This window comes from Mytilus galloprovincialis, chromosome 10 (genome assembly GCF_965363235.1).
Source record: "Mytilus galloprovincialis chromosome 10, xbMytGall1.hap1.1, whole genome shotgun sequence".
In the NCBI taxonomy this organism is placed as follows: Eukaryota; Metazoa; Mollusca; class Bivalvia; order Mytilida; family Mytilidae; genus Mytilus; species Mytilus galloprovincialis.
The window spans coordinates 53,644,595-53,658,932 of NC_134847.1; the positions used below are offsets into that span (position 1 = coordinate 53,644,595).

General features: G+C 32.7%; 1 long non-coding RNA gene across 1 annotated transcript; it reads right to left on the reverse strand.

Moving 5' to 3' along the window:
• Window positions 1-7,394: 7,394 nt before the first annotated feature.
• Window positions 7,395-10,879, reverse strand: LOC143047840 (uncharacterized). Its single transcript, XR_012969672.1, has 4 exons — window positions 10,808-10,879; window positions 9,519-9,665; window positions 8,426-8,573; window positions 7,395-7,475 (listed from the first exon to the last, which is right to left on the reverse strand). It is a non-coding gene; the product is annotated as an uncharacterized LOC143047840 (long non-coding RNA).
• Window positions 10,880-14,338: the final 3,459 nt, after the last annotated feature.

Genomic DNA, 14,338 nt, shown 5'->3' on the forward strand with positions numbered 1-14,338 from the left:
ATGCCTCGTTAACAGCAAATGTTGATATCGTTCTGTCATACATGATGCAAACAAATGCTTCTATGATGTCCATGTATGTGTCTTTATACTTCAGCGAAGAATAAAAAACGTCCCTTACATCTGGAAATACTTCCCATGTCATCCAAACTGACCTATTCCCTTTCCCACGAAAATCCAATAAAGTATCACATCCACTGAATGCATGAACGAAAGGAAGAGTAGCTACTAAAGGACCAAACGCATTTGATATGTCACGTACAGGAAGCAAGTTAAACATGGACAAACATTCGTGTATCTGCTTCTCCATGATTACAAGGGATAGCTGGAAAGTATCCTTATTAGTCTCTAAAGAAGCAATTCTGTCGGCAAGAAACTTGAAAAATTTTGTTTCGTTGTCATCTTCACAGAGAAAACTACTCCAGTCCCCTGGTGTTCTACTAGAACCAACACCTTTCCGTCTAGCACAAGAACCTTGCTTTTGTCTTGTCACATATAGCCTTTAAATTATTCATTTAGTAAACATCAAATACAATGTCTACGCTTGAATACTTATCGATGCAAGATTTTATGTAAGACAGTATGACATCATTTGCAAAATCATCAATTAGTGTTGCCCAACAAGGTGGCCTGGAATAAACCATTGTTGCCCCACCAACAATAAATGCGTCAGAATTTGGATCAGCTAATCGCAAAATGTTTCAAGTATACCCATTTGCACCGATTTAATACCACTGTTTAAAGTGACATCCTGAGACAAAAACGGAGGAGCAGTTTGTTTTTAATGGATAAAGAAATATTTCAAGTCAATTTGTCTACTGTGACAAGAAATACAAGTCTAGAAAAGATATCGCAATCACTGTAAAGGTTCTCTAGCTTTGTTTTTGACAAAGACGTTTACAGTTTTATTTTACGGACATAATAGGAAGTTGTTCTTTTTGATCTGGTTATAAAAAACAGGTTCTCCTTCGTTTTGCATTTGCTTCAAACGATCTTCGTATGGTTTGCCTTTGATCTTTTTAAAGAAATCCTTTTGCATTTTTGTAGAGTGTTCATTAAGTGGTTCATCTGTTATAGAATGCCACTAGATCTTTCAAATTCATCTGATAGTCTACTGACTTCTGGTCCAACTTCCATCCATATGTCTAAAAGGGATCTTCGGTTAACCCTATGAGTATTCTGTTTTTTGGTCTGATCAGTTGTGCTATAAGAAAAATATTTGCTGGTCTTACGTACAGTGAAATTATCATTTTCAAAATCAATTGCCACCTGTGTGTAATGTTAGAGAAGGGAAGCCATATCTCGGAGAATGTCGGTAACGATCGAGAATAATGTACACGATCAAGACCTAGATAAATACGGCATCATGCTTTATATGGATTATTTGTACAAAATCTGACTCATGAAATGAGCATAATACCAAATTCACAAGAAGTTCTTATTTTATAATTGAACGCCAGGAATTAAACTGTGGTCTAGATGGCTATATTTTCTTACACCAGTCTATCAAATCATTGAACGTCACAGAGTCATGAAATGATTATAATTTCTGTGTTTAGCTTTCTTAAGCTGATATATACAATTCAAGCAAAACACATACAGTTATAGCTGATGCGCGTGTCTAGTCCTAGGTACATTTGAACATACATACAAAGAATCTGCCGTTCTAGGTGTTGCAATATTGGTTTTAGTGAGGACACATGTCCATCCACTATTACGTAATATATCACCAAGAATTTTATAACAAGTCATTTCAATGTGCAATCCACCTCACATGACGATAAACTTATCTTCTCCGTACAAATCAGGCCATTCCCACTGAATAGCCATTATATAAAGTGGCTGATCTGTCGTTACTATTGATGTTTCTCTCGTATTAACCACAATTTTCGCCTTATCCATCGAATACCTGATCATTGCAACTGAATGGGCTTGTTTTTAAACACTGGCATCATAGATGTTACACTTACTTGAACAGCTTTACAAGAGCCTCGATTTTTAGAGTAATGAGATGAACTACGATTTATACCAGTGTGCCCTGGTAGTGCATAAACATCGCTCTTTATGTCTATAAATAGTTTGCGCATGCGCAAAATTGTTAAATCATGTGTATCATAACCTTGATAAATGTTATCAAACCAAATCATAAGATCATTGAAAATCCCAAAACACTAATTTTATAGTAAATAGTTCAAATGTTTTTTAATGAATTTTGATACATTTCCGCGCATGCGCAAACTCTGGATATGTCAAATATTCATTTCTAGTAAATTTTTCACATGAATGGAAGATAGATGTTTTTCACTAAAAGAAGGTCAAAGAAAAGTTTTTCAGAAAAAAATAGTATTTTCAAACTATAAAAAACAGCCATTTTATAAAAAGGCCGTGGCCATCTTGAAAAATGATTTTTTTTTAATGGCCAGCAGTTGTTTCTTAAAAAGTATATAATAATGATGCTTTAAGGTAATTTTCATGCTTGTATCATCATTTGCACAATTCCCTCGATTTTGCCTGTTAATATCTCCCACTATGGTGGCACTTAACCCGAATCAAGGTACTCCTGGAAAAAATCCTGGAAGCTCCCCCGAATTTTGGAAAGCCTTCCGAAAGGACTTTCCCCTGTCAAATGAAATAAATATTTAATATTATTACATATACTTCCATTTCAATATTGATGTCAAAAACACCACCACAAAAATACAGGTTATTTCATTTAAACATGCATCACCCCAAAGGAAATCATTTTTATTGGTGGGTGTCATTTACATTTAGTATTGATGAGGAAATTCCTTCAAAAATGTTAAACTGCTTCTCTGGGTGTTTGACTTATTTTGCTCCTCCCCCCCAGAAAATTTTGAAACGTTAGTGGGTGTTATGTTTTATTCTCTCTTTGTTGGTTTGACTGGTATAACTTATTTTGAAAAAAAAGTGTGAGGACAGTCGAGTCAGCATATTCATTTACCTGAAAATACAATATATCAGTGCTATCAACTCTCCTTCACTGCCAACGGGTGGTTCATGTATAGTTTGGTGACCTCCACACAGTCTAAGATCTTGTAAATGCCACGTTATGTCTTTGTTACATTCAGCGAGCTTTCTTACACTTGTATCCTGTTTACAAACAGGATAATACCCCATGTGTTGGTTAAAAACAGACTAAGACTGCACTTCATGTCGGGCGGAACCGACTCGTCTGTTATTTGTTATTGTTGTTGTGCAGACTACACGCTTTATAACCACGCAAGGGAGATAAACAATACGACGAATGACGCGTTTCGTACTGTAATAAGTTAATACTTCAGTTTTATCATGTATATCTTTTATATAGTCATTTTATAAAATATACTGTTTGCTAAAGTATAAATTATTCAAAATAATAAGGATGTTCTTATCCCAAGCAGAAAACCCTAGCCTTATTTGGCACAACTTTTTTGAATTTTTGGTCATCAGTGCTGTTCAACTTTGTACTTGTTTTGGCTTTCGAACTTTTGTATCTGGGCGTCACTGGTAAGTCTTGTGTGGACGAAACGCACTTCTGGCGTATTACATTTTAAACCTGGTGCCTTTTGTTAGCTATTATTCGTGTGTTTATTTGTCTAACTTGTTCTCCTATTTATTTGTATTGTAGTCCTGTAATGTTATGTTGTCATTTTAATGTTATATTTAACATTGCCATTAAAGCGGGAGGTTTGGCATACCACAAAACCAGGTTCAACCCACCTGTACCAAGTCAGGAATATGGCCATTGTTAATTAATAGTTCGTTTCTGTGTGTGTTACAGTTTAACGTTGTGTTTCTGTTGTGTCGTTTGTTTTCTCTTATATTTGAGTGTGAATTCACATTACTATAAGACGTGTCACGGTACTTTTCTATCCCAAATTAATGTATTTAGTTTTGATGTTATATTTGTTATTCTCATCGGATTTTGTCGAATGCTTAGTTCGTTTCAGTGTGTGTTACAATTTAATGTTTTGTCGTTGTTCTCCTCTTATTTTTAATGCGTTTCCCTCAGTTTTAGTTTGTAACCCGGATTTGTTTTTTTTTCTATCGATTTATGAGTTTCGAACAGCGATATACTACTGCCTTTATTTCGATTATTTGACATTAGTCAATAATATTTTTCAAAAATAAATTCCAACTTGTTATTCATTTAAAGAGACGATATGTTCACTATTGCGAAAAACGCCACGGGGGCATACTCGCAATAATTTAAACTCGCATTTTTTTTTAAAATGAATGAAACAGGATTTTTCACAATATCGCACAATAAATGCATCCAATAACCTCAGAATTTACAGTAAATACATAATAAAAAGTAAAATCACAAAAATACTGAACTTAGAGGAAAATCTAATCGGAAAGTTCATAATCACATGCCAAAATCAAATAACAAAACACATCAAAAACGAATAGAAAAGAACTATCATATTCCTGAATTGGTACAGGCATGTTCAAATGTAGAAAATGGTGATTAAACCTGGTTTTATAGCGCTAACCCTCTCACTTTGATGACAGTCTCATCAAATTCCGTTATATTTACAATGATAAAATAGTACATTTTGACATATAACCACAGAATAATAACGATTAACTAAAATTGATTTAGGACAGAACACAAACACATTATGAATTCTATGTCTGTCGCACGAATGTATCAACGAAACAAAAAGTAATGTCACATGTAAATTGCTAAAACTTGGATATGAATCAAGATAAGTTTCTGATTATGTTATTTGATTTATTTAATAGCAATTACAAGAATATTAATATAGAATTGTTAGTCATTGTGAAACTAACTGCACTTTCTAACTATGTCGGCCTTTTTCCCAAATCAAACTGTAAAACAAAAAATCCTGTGCAAAAAACATACGAATAGAAAAAAAATCACAACTTCAAACGATAAGACAAAAAACAATATACGATCAGAATTTATATAATAAATAAGACTTCATAACTAAACACATGAACGGTCGATAAACAAATACCGAGACACGTCTTATAGCAACGCAAATTCACACTCGGCAAAACAGTCATATTCGGGATTAGATCACGTTCGATAACGACGTAAATGGTAAACCACAATCTACGACGTTGAAAACATGTTCTTAGTTAGTTAAAAACAGTACTGACTTAACCAGCATAAGAGATATACACTTTCCAACGTATTCTGTATTCAAGAACATGCAACAACTACAGACTTGTTAGAACGTCACCAGTGTCTTAGCAGAAACTTGATGAACAAGGAGTATGTCATACAATGTCATCGTCTCTTTTTTTTTAAGTTAATCGAATGACTTTGTTGATAAATATTCCGTTTCAACTTCACAAATAATACACGATGGTCTTGAAGTATAGAATATGGATACTGATGTTGTTTGTCATCTTAATAATGTGTTGGAGTATTCTTTCGTTTGTCCTTTTGAATATTACTATACTGTTTCGTCTGTCTTTTTGATGAGATCCATTTGACGTGGCTCAATACTTATACATCCAGTCATTGTGTTATTGTTCTCTGATGTTTTTCTATTCTTGTCTTTCATTTTTTACAGTATGCTTTTCTGTAGTGCTTGTTGTGTTTTTTGGTAACTTATAACGTGGCTTCGTACTTGTACATCTTGTTATTTTTGTGTCAAATTCTGTAATTTTGTCTTTCGTTGGTTTGCTATTGTGTATTGTCTAGGTGCCTTTTTGTGTTATTATTTGCTTGTAACGATACATTAATTATACATACCGTCATTGTGTTATTGCGTCATGGTAAATATTATACAATTACTGTTTTTTTTGATGAGGTAAATATGCGGTTTTATTTATTTTTGAAAAACTGATATAGTGAATATCAGTTTTTCAAAAGTCAATAAAACTGTATTCAATGAAAAAGGGGGAGGGGGTAAGGAGGGGTCCTGATTCCGTAATCCCGGGCTTAAAAACACGAAATCCCGAGGTCCGAATTAAAATAATTTATAAATCCCGACATCCCGAAATTTGAAAAAAGAATTCCCGGATCCCGAAAGGGTCAATCCCGAAATCCCGAGCTTAAAAACACCCGATCCCGGAGTCCCGATAAAGGTCCTATCCCCCCTCTTTAATGACAAATATTTATCTAAACCAATTGTACATCAAATATTTTACCATAACGTTACATGTAAAAGCGCATGACGTTTAGCGCGGTGAATAACACTTTCCTCAAGGTGAATATGCTTTTTTGTTTAAAATCCAATTCATATAGAAAAACCTACTAAAATAATACTAATATGGAATAATTGTACATAACCTACTAAAATAATACTAATATGGAATAATGTATATATCTGTTTAGTTTTTAGGGGTGAAGATAACATTGACTGCTGTACTCCTAACCTAACATTTTTTTTTTGCTTGAACATCGTTGTCAAAATAATGGGATTTTAATACGACTGGCAAACAATTGAGAGGTTTAGCTAGCTATAAAACCAGGTTTAATCCACCGGTTTCTTCATAAGGAAACGCATGTTTTAAGTCAGGAAAATGACAGTTATTGTGCATTTGATTAATGTGTTTGACCTTTTGATTTTGCCATTTGATTAGTGACTTTCCGTTTTGAATTCCCCTTAGAGTTCAGTATTTTTGTGATTTTACTATTTTCTAGAGAGATTAAATCTTATCAATTTTTATATTATAATTTTGATATTTTTGCTTTTTCTTGAAATTTAAAAAAAAGGTATTGAATATTGTTTATTATTTGCTTTTTGTGGTTCCGGCTGGATGCATCGTTTAAAAGTCTGCATGCATTTGTTTTGTCCTTCCCATTGTCATTTTCTATGTTGACTTTTAAATCTTTTCCACTCATCATTAGCCTATGACAGGTAATTGCGAAAACAAATTATGGTTTGTGGTAAGACAATGATTTCGTCAACATTATAATTCAATGTTGATGCATTCTCCGAAACGTCAAACACTGCTTTCCCATTGTTAATGACTTGCGATTAAGAATATTGACTCATTGTCAACTGTAATAGACAAGTTATGTGCAGAAAGTAAAGGGGCAAATGATTCTATAGCCGCAGCCAGTGAACCCGTTTGTCTATGATGTTTTGCTCTCATCCTTGATACAATAATTAGTTGGGATATGATCGAACCTTTTCCCAGACTCGTCAGCATTCTAGAAGACGTTTTGCCTTATTCATTAAACTCTCTAGTACGATTTTCAGAATAGAATGAAACCCATTAAAATGCTGAATCTAGTGTTTCGAGCATAAATTTTGTAATCAAGGTACTGAGAAAAGTTTTATGGCCATATGCCATTGTGTTAAACTAGTTTCAGTTACATGTTTCAACAAGTCACTGAAGTTAATTGATCAATCCTCTTATTCGTCGTTGATCTTGTTGTTACAACAAAATGAGACAATACAGAGAAAAAGTGAACTCGAAAATGATTTTATTTTCTCAGAGAACGAAAAACTTATCATTGAAGACAAATCTTTTATCCGAAGATGCTGATTCTGAAAAAAGAAGAAAACAGTATCAAATTATTAAATAGCTGAAGATAGACAACATATTGTTTCATATGTGTTGTATCAATGCTAACAATATTGAAATTTGCATTATTCATCTTATTATAATCTAAAAAAATAACTGAAGGTTTTGAAAAAGGCAATGGTCGACAATACATTGTTATCTGAGTGATATATTTAGCTAGACTTGTCTGATTTCTTTATATGTCGTACATTTTAAGTTGTGTCGTTTGTTTTCTCTTATATTTGATTGTGAATTCGCATTGCTATAAGACGTGTCACGGTACTTTTCTATCCCAAATTCATGTATTTAGTTTTGATGTTATATTTGTTATTATCATCGGATTTTGTCTAATTCTTAGTTCGTTTCTGGGTGTGTTACATTTTAATGTTGTGTCGTTGTTCTCTTATATTTAATGCGTTTTCCTCAGTTTAAGTTTGTAACCCGGATTTTTTTTTCTATCGATTTATGAGTTTCGAATAGCGATAGTATACTGTTGCCTTTTTTAAAGTTAGAAATGTTCCATTATTTTATCATCATTATGAAGGCACATCTCATCGAATGCTCACAAAGTCCAATATTTTACATTGCTATTGAAGAGTCTTATTAAAAATATTCACATTTTAAACATATATATTCTTTTGAGGTTTATGTTGTTGATCTTTGGTTTCTATTTTGTGTACTATTGATTTTCTTTTGATCTATTTTTTCTATGGCTTCGTCAAGTTTATTTTAGACTTAAGCACTTGAATGTGCCTTTGATATATTTTGCCTTGCTTCTTAAACTTTTCTCATCTTCACTTATCATTGCATTTGGAAAGCAATCATTGAAGCAAACTATTATATACAACCCAAAATATGGAAGACGTTAGAGCATAGCAACAGAGCTTCTATAAACAAATGTTCCTCCAAAAATTATAATGATTATTTTACTTACAGTCCACAAGCGGCTACGCATAGTGGGGCCGATAGTCCCATTGTCTCTAGAGCAGTGGCACTAGCACAAACAATTGAGCATGAGGCTCCAGATAATTCCTTTCCATGGCCGAGGATAAAGTCCTTCACTTTGGTGTAAGCTTCATGAACTGGACAAAATAAAATCAATGAATAATTAAATCTCTATCAAATTATAAGGGTCTAATTAGTCTACTACTGTAATCACTAGCCAGTCACCACTGACACCGCTCGTTCTGGTGCACCTGACTCTAATCTTAATGACTATGATTGTCAGTTTTCCTATCGAAGGTCGGTGGTTATCTCCGGGCACTCAGGCTTCCCCTACCAATTAAAACTGGCCTCCACGAAATGGCCTAAATGTGGTGCTTAAAAGTAGCGTTAAAACACCAACAATCAATCAAATTATAAAACTATATTTTTTCATATTTTAAATTTGAAAGCATGTAGACGAGCTGAAACACAACTCTTAGAAATCAAATAAGTCTTAATATATTAGTGCATGAAGTGTTCGGTAATGTGTTTTGTTATGCGACAGATCCTTATAAACGTTTAGATTATTAAAGTCAAAGTTCAAGGTTACAACACCACTTCACAGACCGTATGACAGGTATCATAAGGACTGTTTTAGGTCCATTAATTGATTTCAAAATTTGAAAGTTAACAAAAATCTACAGAATTATACCCCTCACATACTGACAGATATCACTATTTTAAATTTTTGATTGTTCGTAAACAATTTGCATTTTGTATTCAAACTACTTGAATATAAAGTACAAAACTGCAAAAAAAAATAAATCTTCCAAAATACATACTGAAACTGAGAAAATATTATTACGGTGAACGAAATACTACAGATCTTTTTCCACGAGTTCAGCTCTAAAACACCTTAAATGTTCAAAGTTCATCACTTCTAGATAACGCTTTGAGAGTTAGAGATACGCATTAAAATTATTCCTCTAAAACTTCTGCTACTAAGCATATGTAAGCATCAGATAATCAACTATTAAATCTAAATGAAATATTTCCAGAATAAAGATAAAAATAAAAAATTCGTCCTTTATAATGACATTTACCTGACAATCGTTCCTCGTGGGATAACGTGTTGTATGCCTCCTGGTATTGTTTGGCTTCCTGTAAGCTTGCAGACAGGATGAATGGTAGGAGTGCAAGAAAAACGATTGCTACTTTCATGATTGAAGACTTGGTATTATGCTGTAGTGCTGATAAAAAAAAAGAACAAAATAGAAGGCAATCCAATTAATTTCGAACATTACTGCCACTAAAGTTAATTATAAAATAAAAGACAAATTTAAGCTTCATGTTTACAGCAATTTTAACGAAATTAGACACCATTGGGGAAACTGGATACTAAAAGAGGGACGAAAGATTTCAGACGGAGAGTCAAACTCATAGATAGAAAATAAACTGACAACGCCATGGCTAGAAATAAAAAGACAAACAGACAAATAATAATACAGAAGACACAACATAGAAAACTAAAGACTAAGCAACACGAACTCCACCAAAAACTGGGGGTGATCTCAGGGTGTAATACAAATATACAATACTAGTTCCAGTGTTAACAGCGCGTTTGTTGGGCTACACAGGAACTAAAAAAGCATTTAAGGCTTTTATAAATACATTGAAATGTATGTGTTTATAAGATTTCAAACCTCCCCTTATGAAGAAACACTGTTAAAAAGAAGTCCGATTCTGATGTAAGAACATGTCCGTGAAGTTACTTGACAAAATGATCATCATAGGTTACACTATTATACCGCATTTAAATTAACGCTGCAATCCTTTTTAAGAATTCTAAGTAAATATTAAAAAAACAAATTTCCTTGAAAATATAAAGATTCTACATAGCAGGAATAAAATTGACAAGATAATTTGTTTCCTGATAGCAATATACAATGTTATCCCCCCTTTTATAACAAACTTAAAATATTACTTTCTTTAAACCGATACACTGTCCTTTATAAAAAAAAAAGTAAAAGTAGCAAATAAATGTTGATTATAAAAGACAAAATGTATAAGTAGACTATACTAAGTAATGACAACATATACATATATGCTTACTTTTTTAAATATCAAATATGAAATAATACATTCCATTTTGTTGATTTTTAAATTTTCGAAGCACATTCCTGTATAAATCATCATCACAAAGTGAATTTCTCCATGCAGTGAAACGAAAAAGACAAAAAAGCAAGAAAGGGAGAAATAGAATGATACGAAGAAAGAATAAGAACATACACATTTGCACTAGCAGTAAGAAAGAATAAAATGTATCCTTAATTGTAGAAACAAATTATAAAATGTTATTTTTATACGAGACTGAAACACTGTAATTCCTTACCCTTGGCTCAGATGTCTATGGAAACAATGACACACAACGGCGCCTAAGAGATTTTATAGCAATAAATGTAGGTCAGCAGATTGTATTATCAGAAAAGCATGAATTCAAACTTATATACTAGACGACAAAAGCAACACTCCAAAGTTCAGCATGTTACATATATAATTAAGTATAACAATATTTGTGTTTGATAGGAAACATTTATTTTTAGATAGATTTATTAATCAGACAACCCTCTTACTTTTTTGTTCAACCTTTTGTAATTGTGTCTAATATGTTTAATGCTCAATGTCAATAACTTTGAATAGCTAGCTGCAAGCATTGGGGTTTGACTTTCGGAATAAAAAGTTACTCGAAACAGGTTGTGCAAGTATATAGACAGGTTTAACCCCAACAATCGAGCAGTAAAAAGAATATACTATTGAGAAAATCAAAACTAACAACACTATAAGAAATGAAAAAATTATATCACAATCAAATGCTTGTCCTTTTGAGTAAATAATGGATACACTAATCCCTACTTTTATTTGCAGACTATTTTGCTACTGGTGCTTATGATAATTATGAAATTCTCTCCTGTTTTTTTTTTTAATGAGAGTGGCGTTGTTGTTCAAATAACGGTGTAAATCTTTGTATTTGGTTGCAAAAATCTACAAATTTATGTATCGTTTCATTTGTTTATTAGTATAGATATCCGACTGTACGCACTGAACAGATAAAACATGGAACAAATTCAAGTTTGTTATGTAGGACGCAATACTATATATCGTTGGATTGAGAAAAGAGTTAAACTTCCCACAATTCGCGTACCTTATAATAGCATTACATACAGTGTAGGATAGAACTTAAATCGTGATTCGCCCACTAAACCTTGTCTATGATAAATATTGCATTAGTGCAAATTAAAAAGTTACCAAACCTGTTATATAAATTACACTAGAACACACCGTACGGTGACCCATAGTTGTTAATCTCTGTGTCATTTTGGTCTCTTGTGGAGAGTTGTCTCAACGTGGCAATCATACCACATCTTCTTTTTTTTTTGTAATCAATGAATTCTGTAAAAGATTTAATGATTGTAGAATTTCAGAAAAGGTGATTGGAGAATTTCAGAAAAGGTATCAAAAGTTCACATGAATAATTTATAATTTTAGTGCTTATCTGTATATTATGAACATTCATTACTCGATATAAATGAAGTGTATTTACTTTCAATTCTAAGTTTACTAATCGATCCATGGTGGTCATTGATATAGTATACAGACCCTCTCTATTTGATAAACTCTGTGACCGCCTTGGATAGTAAACTTGAAAATGATAGCAGATAAAATTCTGAAAATACACTTTATTCGTAGTATATATGTATGTTCAAAGTATACAGAAAAACGCAAACCGGAAGTCTAATCTGACTTAAAATTTCATCCAATGACGGGACAATATCCGGATGCCTTTTTTCTCGTTTTTCTCCCAAAATAACTCAATCTGAATAATCATATGAATGGATGACAAATGCGACTATGCACTGTACCTATAGGACACATAGGCGTGTTGATTAATTTATTGTGGAAAGAAGAGAAGCGACACACAAAAAGAGGTCTTCTCGTTTAATAGTATAGATAGTATAGATAATCACTTAATGCGAAACACAAACGAATTTTGGTTAGAGCAAATTCAGAGACAAAACAAACTTAAGAAAAACTCAACAATCATTATAAACATGTAAAAACAGTTAATAGTGGTCATCTTTTCTCAGTTCCAAAGACACTTTTATAAAAGAAACAACTGTTGTTATATCATTTAATGTTGGTGAATTTAGTATACATGGTATACTAGTTACTAATATCCCCAGTAGTCAACTGTGTTGACATGAGTAATCATTGACATGGTCGTATTATCAATTTATAATTTTGGAAATACTAAAGCTTTTTCTACCTCAAGAATAGATTACCTTAGCTGTATTGGCAAAACTATCAGGAATTTTGGTCCTCAATGCTCTTCAACTTCGTAGTTTATTTGGCGTTTTGAATTTTTTTGGTTACGAGTATCACCGATGAGCCTTTTGTAGACGAAACGCGCGTCTGGCGCAAATATAAAATTTCAATCCTGGTATCAATGATGAGTAATAATATATTAAGGTTAGTTGTTTTAAAAACAAATTTTACATTGAATTATTTAACAGGTCAAAACACATTGACGTAATTTTCATGTTTTGTTTATTTAAAATTTTTGTATTTTCCTCATCCACGGTGGGTATGGTTGTCCTGCGAGAGAACGTTCTGTGCTGGTGATTCGGTCCTGACGGGTGCTGGTGATCAATGAAAAAATGTAAACAAAGACGAAAATGATGATTTTTGACGTTTTCACTCATAAAAAATGGAAGAAAACAGTTGAGATTTTTCAACTTTGTTTCTTATGGGTTCATATGTAAACCATTAAAAACTTGACTCTCTAAACTGTTTCAGTAAGCGTAACACAAAAATGCTCATTTTCAGAAAATCTAGCACTGAAAAAATAAAACAAAAATGCTCATAGAGTCCGCTTTCTACACCGCAATCCACACGACAAAACTATTTTGTGAAAAAAACATTGCAATTTATTAAAATTTAGCATTTTCTCAATTTATTAATGTCCTGATACTGTGCTGGTGGGTCCTGATACGGTGCTGGTGATTTCGGATAAGAAGTTGGTCATATTTGAAACAAATGTTACAAAATCAATAAAATTGGGCAGATAATTGTTGTCAATAGAATCTATGACTCCTATTTTAGCTCTTGTGCATCCATTTGGCTGTTTAATGTGTGTTTTCAAATGATCGTAACTTGTATTACATAATTACATAAAAGGGCAACATCTGTCGTCCAATATCAGATAACAATATATAGTATCTAAAATAAGAATAGTTTTATTAAGATATTAAATGCCCCTTACATTGATGCTTCAACAATGATCAAAGCCCATGCCGCATAGACATGTTTGTTAGCGCTCCGAATACCCCTCCCCACTTCCACCCAACCAACCCTCCTCATTTCCTCCTTCATTGTTACAGTGGTGTACCAACACAACAATTTATCACATAAAATAATAACACAAAGACACACATTATTGAACAACGAATGCTCGCAGATACTGAAAGCTAGTTCAAAGCCGCATTTTCAACTAATAGATAAACCATGTTCTCATATACAAAAATCCTAATCGTGTCGATTAAAAAAGTCTTAAAACTTAAGTTCACATTTTAATGTTTGATGAAGGCAGAACTTTAAAAGTGTGCAGTGAATTTTGTGCTCACAACAGTTATTGTCATTATTATGTTTACATAAGACTTATAAAGGAATTAAGAATGTACCAAGAAATATTTTACAGTTCAATTTAATGATCATGAATGGAAGGAAAAGGTACGGAAGTTTACATAGGACAAAAAGAAATTGATAGTATTTTTTGGCGAAAGACTTAAACGCTTCTTTGCATTATATAGTACAGCTCTTCTATAAAAGCATGCAAAAAAAAAAACTTTGATTGACTTGCTTGCTA